Genomic DNA, 8,436 nt, shown 5'->3' on the forward strand with positions numbered 1-8,436 from the left:
CTCACCACTAGCTGATAGTGCGGCTTCAACAACCTGCTTAAGTATTTGGATAAGTAGTGTAGTGCACGATACGACATATGGCAGTGACTATTTTACGTATTTTGGCGACCTATAAACTGCTCTGCATCTATTGAATTCCGGTTGCAGACCCAGAAGATTCCGTGGGTTGCCAAAATGCGTCAACCGTAGTGGTGCAGCCATCATCCAGTCTATTTGCCTTCGACCGACAACACACCTTAGTAGACAAAGTAGCCAGATACCGAACAGGAATCTCTACAATGACGCATCATAGCCAGCACAACAGGTGGAGGCACAACTCAACCAAAGCACACAGAGCTAATACACACGCACACACGAGATACCGAAAATCTCTACAATGACGCATCATAGCCAGCACAACAGGTGGAGGCACAACTCAACCAAAGCACACAGAGCTAATACACACGCACACACGCTGTTCGTATCTGACCGTCAAATGATATCAGGAACACATCAATCAGAAGAAATGATGACAGACCTAGATAAGGCTGTACTCTATTCGTATGCAAGTGATTGTGAAAATCCTTCAAAGGTTGTTCACGTCTAATTCCACTGAACCGTGGTCTGACTTTGAAAATCTCGTGTAAGTGAGCAACCAGTTTATCGTGATCCAGTTGAGCCATCTTGGTCACGGTGAGATGACTTGGCTGATCTGAAAGGTCTGTAGCACGCAACTATTTGCAATGGCTGATTTCTGGTCCAGCATTCTCTCGCATTTCGTGATGTAAAGTGGGATCGAGTGGAGACGTTCTCTCGACGAAAGGCTCCCAGGTAAATAGAAATCAACGTATAGTGCTACAGCTATGGTATGCAGCACTATCCTCAATCAGTCATCTTAACCTGTTTGGATTTTGACGGGGCGCTAAGGGCAGGCCTGCTGTTTGCGTGAATAACAGGTTATCTACATCTTCCATGGCGATTAAGTGCAGCGGAGCAGGGCATGTGGGCGTAGATCGAAGGTGTACAACTCTACTTCATCTAGTTCATCTACTGCTCACCAGTTGTTACTCGTTGTTTCAGCTTTTGGCTTCAACCGATCCACCGTTTTGCCCAAACCCCTTCGCGACAGTCTCGTTCCACCTCCGGCGTGCCATCGCCATTCCCAGATGAGAACCCAACTTGATATTGAAAACGGATGCGCTTGAACCGTTGTGAATAACGGTATAGAGGTCTCCAACCATTACGTAAATGGAACCTTTGATATGAGATGTGTGTTGCACACATGAAATTGCAGGCCACGTAAAGTTTGGCAGTAAAGTTTGCTCTTGATACAACCCTACGTAGAAGGTTGATGGAAACCTTTAGACAATCCATTGATGGTCATGCCCTTTTCGGTGGCTCATGATATTATTATCATCATCATCCTCATCGACACCATAACACCACTGGTCAACACTAATGCTTCATTCCACATCAGGTAGTCCCTGATATTTTGCCGATATCATTTCCTACGCAAGTGAACTTATACCAATGGATAGACGGTATCCGACAAGGCGTTGTCTGTTAACAATAATTGTACCACCAGATGCTTGCGCACATTAAGGATTACGCAAACTATTTGTGCGGAGCCCGCCTTATGAGCTCCAAGAACCGTGAAGCCAGTAACATTCTCTCGGCAAATATTGTCGACTACCTGATTTAACACGGTGGAAAAGTGCCACAACTGAACTTCGAAGTAGTCCGTGAGTCTTTTTCATAAAGGAAACTACTCACAAGGTTGTTGAAAACTGTTCGACAGCCCACGACCGGTTTCGCCCCTCTTGGGGCTCATCAGGTAGGCGCAGTCCCCGAGTCTCCGTCAACCTTATGATCTACTTGAATCCAAATTGCACTGTTTTCGAGAAATAAGCTTATTTGCGAATCAATTTGGTTTTCACGATAGACTCAACTGAATCTCTCGTTTATGATATTCTATTCTAGTCCGTGAGTCGTTTACCTGAGTGAACGGTAACACACTAATTCAATTCTAATATTAGAACCATTTCAGCTGGAAAGCGAGTGAGCTACCTTACAGGCGTCCGATTTGGCGTTTAGGTGAGATATAAAGTTGAAGATAACTAGAACAGTCCCACACAAGATGAAGTAGGTATTGTGGGATCATAGGTACATTGGATCCAGATGCTACAGTTTCGATCACCAGAAGGTGGGAGTGTGGGAGATACAGCCAAGCCTTGGAGGCGATGGCATGTTCAATTGGTTCAGAAACTGGGTAGCTAAGCATTGAAGACGATAGCTTTGATGCAAGAGTACCAACGAGGGCGCCTTTTGGTCATTTCTGCCAGTGTCATTAACCTACGGTAAGTTGCGTCCCGGAGCCCCCATGCAGGAGAACGGCAGTTGTCGACCCCACTAAGTTTACTAGTTAGTTACATTGCCAAGTCACACTGTCCACCTCTCATTCTCTTCCACTCAGCACAGGGCTTGGCGGAAAAAGCTCTGCGAGCCAGACAGTCTTAACATGCGGGACACGCGTTCTAACCAGCGTAACCTAGGAGACGTGAATAAATCATCTGCCGCGGGAGAGTTCAATCTTCCTAAGACGGTCTGGCGTACTTCAGCATTACTAGTCGGATATTCCAGCCAAAACTGACCAATGCTTCGGAGACACCGATTGTCAAACACTGGCATCTTGCACCTATTCTCTGCACGTAGGGTCTACGCCTCTGATCCTTAAAGCAGTATGGATCGCACCGCGGTAGTGTGAACTTTGCCCTTGACAGACAAACCCAAGTCACATCGGCGCCACAGGTGTCGGAGGTTGACAAAAGCTTCCCTCGCTTTCTCGACTTGAGAATTAATCTTCAGCCAGTCAACCGGAGTTTATACAGCTGCCCAGGTAAACGAATTTTTATCTACCGCATCGATTGGCTCGTCTGCAGCATAAGGTTTGAGTTTGATCCGACCCAGTCTTGTAGCGGCACTTTATACTTTACAGGTGTGGAGCGCATACTAAGTCGTTGTGCTAATTTATTCAGGTTATTTAGAATTTTCTGTCTTTCTGAAGGATCTGGACTAAGGAGGGCAATATTGTCCGCATACTAAATGTGTATGAACGAAAGTCCAGGTGGTATTTCGATTCCTGAGGCTTCAGAGGCAAGTAGAGAAATTTCAAGCAGCATATCAATAACAAAGTTCACCTGGACCACACCATCATCTTTGAAGAGTAAGGGGTGCAGACTATCCGGGACGGGTACCTCATGGCGCTACAGAATATCTCATCCTGGATTTCGACTGCTGATGGCGGGTTGTAATCGATGTTCCATTCAGACCGACTGGGTTCTTCCAGTGGTTGTGTTGAAGGAGACCAGCTGACACCTGGTTTCTTTTGCCCGGTTGATCTCATCCGTTTAAACAGGACGTGGTTGTTGTCTGTAGCGAAAGCCTTCTCCATCTCCTTGGCCTTCGAACCAACCAGGATTCTTTGTCATTCTTCAACATCCTGACTATCCGCTGTTTGAGGGATCTGTGTGCGTCATCATAGTCGCTAGCTGCTGGTATGGATTTCTGGTAGCAATAAGATTTACTGATCTCGACGATATCCTGTGCTCATTTAGACGAATCAGATGACCTGGACAGACAATTCTGAAAGTCGACATCATAGCCCCCATTCAACCTCCAAGCAGTCTTCGTAGCTTTCTAGTCAGTCGGCTCGATACTCTTGAGCCACTGAAGCTTGCAGAAGTTGATAAACGGAGCTACTCTCCTTTGGCGCGCGTAATGCTGATCGGAAGCGAAATGCTAACTGGGCTCGCACAATGGCATGATCACCCAAGTTGCGTACCCAACAAGTAACGACAATACATAACTGAGGTCCTTTATAAGTAACTGAAAGCCACATGGTCCCATTGAGTCTACGACTGTCTTGTAGTAGGTGATATACAAGTAACTAGATGTTTGGAATTTCGTACTGGCCAGAAACAGCTGATGATCTGCACACAGCTGAAGAAGTCACTCCCTAATATCGGTACGCCGAGCACTGACTCCACCTAACAGTGCCTATTCCGGGCTTATTCTTGTAACTTGGGAATTCGTATCACCCGCTAAAATGACTAAGCGAAGCAGTAGCGACATCTTAATAAAATAACCCTTCTCAGTCACACAACTGCAGTATGTTGTGGCGTATGCTGATATGATAAATAAACACCGTATACCGCATAGACCTGTGCTGATCTTAACTGAACCAAACAATCGCACAGCACAGGGACGACTGCTTACTGAGATCCTGCCCAATAAAGTACTTTCAGCCTTGGCGCCGGGTACAACTCCTACACCGTGGATAACACGAACCATTGCGTTAGGATCACCGGATATCCGAAGAGTGAAATGTAGAACACCTGAGTTCGTCCTAAGCGGCTTGAGGTGCCGACCGAAGTGGGGTCTTGTATGCGTGTTTTGGGGACACGACATATGTCGGCAGATGTGGAAATCAAGGCTTCAAAAAGAGATTCTTGTTGCCAGAGAGTACAGACACTGTAGGTTGCATCAGATCTTTAGGAGTTAATAGGTGATTAAGTTGGTTCATTTTTCTAGGCGATGGTTTAGACACGCAATAATGACAAGGGGATTCGCAGATGAGTTGATCGCACTGCATTGTTCGATGAGTGGGGGAAGTGTGGAAGAGGACCGGTGAGCAAAGAGCTGCAACAGCAAATGATACTTCAGGATTGCCCAAGCCAAACAAGGTTTGGTTGGGGCACCCCCACCTCAAGCCTTTGACTCAAAAATCTGACCCGCGAGGCAGCGGACAGTGGGGTTTTCTTGGACGAACCTCCGGGAACCAGTCACTCAATAGCTCGACCTACTTTTCTGCAGGGGGCCAGCCCGGTCCGAGGACGCAGGGATTGAGACACTGGTGTCTCATCCCTAATCCAGCTGCACACAGCAGGTACCTTTTGAGCAGCACCGGAATCTTTTGTTTTAAAACTACTCCGTCTGCATTGAATAATGCGCCGGTGGGTGGTCGGAGTGTGCGGTTTTTAGGGCTGACCTTTTCTAACCCGTCATTCCTCGAAGGAAAGCAATATAGCTGTTTTTATAAACATGGACATATTTGTCGCCTGGGCGGAAAACCTTACTGTCTTCATGCCCCTATCGCACAGGACAGTACGACGTTATTTCCAGACCGCCTTGTAATGCGATTTCTCGCAGTACGGGGGGCTCGCTGTCCCTCGTCGGGCTGCTCCCCATTGGTCTTCTTGGCATGGTTGAACCTTTAGGGACTGAGTTCCATCCAATATAGCCAGAAGATAATTGCAACACAGAAGCATGACAAGGAGACCGATTTAGTGCAAATAACCAAAAGCCAGTATCATGATTACCAGCTGTAAGAATCGTGTACTTTTCGTACAGTGGTTGTAGCTGCCACAATTTCGTACATCGATGATTTGGGTAGGTAGGGGACTGTCCCTCGTCTGCTCCCCATTGGTCTTCTTGGCATGGTTGAACCTTTAGGGACTGAGTTCCATCCAATATAGCCAGAAGATAATTGCAACACAGAAGCATGACAAGGAGACCGATTTAGTGCAAATAACCAAAAGCCAGTATCATGATTACCAGCTGTAAGAATCGTGTACTTTTCGTACAGTGGTTGTAGCTGCCACAATTTCGTACATCGATGATTTGGGTAGGTAGGGGACGTAGCTGCGCACTGAAGCTATGCATTGAAGCCAATAGCTTGGATGCACAAGCGCCATTGGGGGCGAGACTGGGCTATGTCTGACCACGTCTCCAAACATCTATGTGGCCTCTCTATTCATTGTAGATGTAATATTTGGATTATCGATTTCCAGGTAAGGACCCTCAGCTAGGTGTTGCTTAACCTTCTGTAAATAATCACTTAGTCATGACAACAGTGGCGTTACCCTTATCAGCCTTTGTAATCACTATGTTGTTCACCTTTTTTAGGGTGTCTAAGGCTCTTGGCTCCGCTGGTATAATATTTGGAGTTCCTGGCTGCTGGGACTTAAGGACTGCGACCAGCGAATATCACACCTATCACGAATAGTAGTAAAGCCGAAGTTGAGAGATATTTGCGGTCCGTGATAAACCACTTAGGGTAAGGTAGCTGGTATCGATTGTACGCGAAAAGTGCAATCCAACTACGACTATATGGTTTTCCAAAAATCCATAAACCAGATGTCCCGCTGAGGCCGATAGTAGACGGAGTAGGTTCCCCACCGATGAACTGGCCAGATTCTTGGCCGGTATTTTAAAGCCCCTCGCTGGGAAATCTAATACTTACATTAAGAATTCATATGACTTCGCCAACAAAGTGGCGGGTGTCACCGTTAAACCAAATGACGTCCTTGTAAGTTTCTATGTGAATTCGTTATACACAAATGTGCCAAGAGGGGACTCTTTAAAAATAGTCAAGCGAATGCTATTAGCGGACAACACCCTTTCAGAACGGACAAAGCTTACGGTAGATGAAATAGTGGAAGGTATAAAAGCATGTCTGAATCTCACCCATTTCGTTTTTGACTCAAGAACAAGGCCTAGCAATGGGATCTCGAAAATCCCCGGTTTTATCGAACATATTTATGGAAGAATTTGAACAGAGAGATTTTGCCGGACTCCCATACCCACCTAAGATATTCTGGAGGTATGTAGATGACACTTTCGTCGTGATGAAACGAGACAAGGTTAGTGAGTTTTACAACTATCTGAATGAACTGGGCCCACAGATCAAATTTGGTATGGAGATAGGGTCAATCTCGAGTACACCGGCCTTTTTACACTGCATGACACATAAGGTAGGGGGAAACTAAAGACCACAGTGTACGAGAAGCCAACCGACACTGGGGCAGTTTTGAATTACTCGTCTGCCTATCCGAAGTCGGTATTCGCCAGTATTGCCTCATCAGTGTTTAGGCGTGTAAGGGCCCTGTACACAGAAGAAGCTGGTCGGATAGCGGCCCTAATTGAAGAACGGACTTCGGGGTGGTGGATATCCAGCTAGCTTGATGAGGCGTCAATTGCGAAGAGTGTTGGTACCGGTAGCGAAATCCAGTAGGAACTGGATCGGAACCGCTGTTATTCCATATAAACCAGGGACATCGGAGGTAATTCGAAGAATTCTAAACACGGCTAACACAAGAGTAGCTTTCCAGAGGGGGGACACTCTGTGCTTTGCACTGGTGAAATAGGAAGATTGCCTCCCGGCAAACAGAACCAGGGGCTACAAAATTAAATGTAACGCCTGCACTAAGGTCTATATAGGACAAACGCCCAGGGAACTTCACACCAGAATCGGAGAGCATAGTAGAAGAACAAACAGGCCGCCGAGAAACGCGGATGAATATCAAGAGTTACTAAAAGACTCGGCAACTGCGGAACACTCATTGGACACGAAACAGACTTAGAAGATGTTGAGGTTTTGAATCGAGGACTACGGTCCACGTCACAGAGACTGATAGCCGAGGCGGTAGAAATCGCCAAGCATCCCAGTGTTAACAGAATAGACGGCGTGGAACTGGCAAGCGTGTGGAGAACGGTTTTAGATCAGTCGAGCTGACGCGTGTTGGCTTGCGGTCATCAGAAGGAGTAGTCCTCATCTACATTCCACTTGACTTCACAGACCCCCCCCCGGTCAAACTAAGTTGCTGGGGCGCTCACAACCCCACAAAGACCAAGGGGAGTCTACCAGTGGCACCCGAAGAATCACCCTGAAGTAGAAGACTAAAAAACCAATCCCGATAAGAATTAATTTGAAACTCCCCCAATCCACCAACGCAAGATTTCGACAACCACATTAACTAACAAGAGTCGTTAATTGACACTCAATACTGATCTAGTGTGATAATCTGAAGAGGATATACTGATTGGTTTCCCGTCTGTCTTATAACCTGGCCAATTAGGCGACCTGCTCACTTGGCCTAATGAAGCTTTTGTGTCAAAAGTGTAACGTTGCCCAGATAAAAACTGCCGATTACTTATCAAGCTCTTCTGAAGCAATTTGAATTTGGTTTTATGTACCAGCCCGTTTGGATGCACCGAGGCTATGTGCGCACAAACACAATAGAGTGACCTGTGAAATTTTTTGGGGTTTTGACGGCAACTATTTTACACGTACACGCTAGTTGGACGAGTATGCAGAGACTTTCCCAACGTGCATACGAACCATGCCGCTCTCAGTTTTAGCTTCCACAATATTTTAAAAACTTCGAAGCTATTCGGCACATCATTTACAAGTTTTATTGCAGAGTGTCACATGTGTTGATATAAAACTTCGAACTTTTAACCCCTCGTGCCCAAAACACATTGAAGCTATGCAACCTTCTGAGAGATTCTGCACTGATTTCAAGAGATCACCTGCTCCTTTCACGTAAGGCGGTGTCCTCTTTCTTTCATCATAATTGACAACTTGCATTTTTCTTCTCCTTTGTTCAAATATGACTT

This window comes from Opisthorchis viverrini (assembly GCF_000715545.1).
Source record: "Opisthorchis viverrini unplaced genomic scaffold opera_v5_49, whole genome shotgun sequence".
NCBI lineage: Eukaryota > Metazoa > Platyhelminthes > Trematoda > Opisthorchiida > Opisthorchiidae > Opisthorchis > Opisthorchis viverrini.